Source organism: Penaeus chinensis, chromosome 12, assembly GCF_019202785.1.
Source record: "Penaeus chinensis breed Huanghai No. 1 chromosome 12, ASM1920278v2, whole genome shotgun sequence".
Lineage (NCBI taxonomy): Eukaryota > Metazoa > Arthropoda > Malacostraca > Decapoda > Penaeidae > Penaeus > Penaeus chinensis.
This window is the reverse complement of record NC_061830.1, coordinates 8,597,249-8,599,748: the sequence shown is the minus strand read 5'-3', so window position 1 is coordinate 8,599,748 and position 2,500 is coordinate 8,597,249.

The following is a 2,500-nucleotide window of genomic DNA, read 5'->3' as shown; positions in this document are numbered from 1 at the left end:
CATGCATGCATATATGTTAAAAATATAGATAGAAGGTAAATAAATAGATATATTTATTTTAAGTGCATGTGTTATGCTTACATGCGCATGTGGGTGAATGCACCGGTGTGTGTTGTGTATATGTGTTTGCCTGTGTATGCATGCGCTCATATCAATTCAAGCACAAACAAACAAACACAAAAACAGAGATAGAAAGAAATACGTATGTGAAGAACATACTAAATATACTTCAAAGGCTCTCTCACCTCCGCCGACAGTGCGTCTGTTGATGTCCTCCGACCACGAGGAGGAGGAGGAGGAGGAGGAGGAGGAGGAGGAGGAGGAGGAGGAGGAGGAGGAGGAGGAGGAGGAAGATAGATAAGAAAAAAATCGATATAAATGTCTTTCTCGCCGTGACAAGCTCCAGCTCATGAAATATTCAGATGTCAAGCGCGGTCGAGCGGGAGAGGCCGTTATCACATCGCCAAATGGCTTCTCCGCGCGAAATAGCAGCGTCCGGAATATATTTTCTCAGATCTCATTTTTGAATAGATTTATTTGAGGTTTGTGTTTTATTTTTTGTGTTTTTTGTTCTATTCTTGAGGGGAAGGTTTTTTTTAATAATATCTGAAGTGTTTTTTTTTTATGTATTTCCTTTTTTTTATAGGGTAAGGTAGAAGCGTGAAATGGGTTGATGTGGAGATTAACACTAACGAGGGAGGTCGGACTTTATCGCCTGCGTGAGAAGCGTTGTCGTCGCTATGGCAACCATCACCTGGCATCACCGTCGCCATGGCAACCATCACTCGCACCTCGTACACAAACACTCCTCCTACACCCTGTTCTGCCAAATTATCTGGAAAATCCCGTTCTGGTTCACGCTATCCCAGGGGGAGGGAGACAGGGGTGAGAGAGAGGGGGAGATGGGGAGATAGGGAAGGGGGAGGGAGGGGGAAAGGGGAGAATTAGGGGGAATTGTCATCACGAAGTCATCAGTCAACGGTGGGCGCAGGTGGAGGGAGAGGGGGAGGAGATCGGGAGAGGGGATCGTTGGCGCTACGTGTGGGTGGTGGTGGGGGGGGGGGGGGGGTCGGCGAATTGTATGATGCTACTTTGTTCTTTTTTTTTCCAACGAAAGTTTATTTAATACCGTTTGCTACACAGGGACTCAAAATTACGCACATCTGCCTAAAACAAATACGCACATCACCCTATGTGTGTAATACTCAAGAAACTTAAGATGATATATTAGACTTTTTTGGCAGATCATTATGTCCTGCGATGCATATATTTCCTTGAATCTAATTATATTTTTATTTGCAGTAATTTTTAGGGGTGATATCGGCAATGATGATAATTACAATAATCCCAGTGCCGTCGATAATTTGACACATGTTAATGATGAGGAGTAATAATTACGTGTTAAATATACTGCACACTCTGGTTATCTAACGTCTCAGGTTAAAGGGCAATGGCAGATTGTGAGGTCATTGTTATTAATATTGATGTTTTTTGTTATTGGTGCATCTTGTATGTTTTTTGTTTTTTTTCTCTTTGCGCTACTTTTCCTGCCCCTTCTCTTCTGTCTGTTATTCTTCTTCTCTTCCTCTCATCTCATCCCATCTCTTTTCTTCTCTTCTCTTCTCTTCTCTTCTCTTCTCTCTTCCTCCTCCGCCTCCCCTTCTCTTCTCCCTTCCTCCTTCTCCTCTTCCTCCTCCTCCTCCTCCTCCTCCTCCTCCTCCTCCTCCTCCTTCTCCATCTTCTCATCTCCTCTCCTCTCCTCTCCTCTCCTCCCCACCCTCCCCATCCGTCTCCCAATTCCTCTATCCACTCTCTCTCCTTGCACACTTCCACATCTATCCACTCTCTCTCCTTGCACCCTTCCACTTCCCTCCACGCCTCGTCTCCACTTGTCCCTTGTCCCTTGGTCTCCCGCCCAAGGTAACAATTCCACCTTCAAAACACAGGCGCCATAGCCACTCGCCGGTCGCTCTCTCGCTTTTTTAGCTTGGGCGATTATGACAACTGTCGGCGTTTGTAATTGGTACTTGGGTTTCGTATGGCGTTGAGGGAAATAGAAACTTTTTCTTTCTCACGCTCTTTCTCTTTCTCTTTCTCTTCTCTTTCTTTCTTTCACTCCCTTTTTCTCTCTCTTTCTCTATCGTTTTCCTTTTATCTCCCTTTCTATTTCTTTTTATCTCCCTTTCTCTTTCTTTTTATCTTCCTTTCTCTTTATTTTTATCTCCCTTTTCTCTCTTTCTCTCTTTGTGTCTCTCTCTCTCTCTCTCTCTCTCTCTCTCTCTCTCTCTCTCTCTCTTCTCTCTCTCTCTCGCTCTCTCTCTCTCTCTCTCTCTCTCTCTCTCTCCTCTCCCTCTCCCTCTCCCTCTCCCTCTCCCTCTCCCTCTCTCTCTTTCTCTCTTTCTCTCTTTCTCTCTTTCTGATCATATCAACTATATCAACATCATTTACTTTTATCCTATTTTCTTTTACCTTTTCTTATCTTAATTCCTTTTAAACTTTT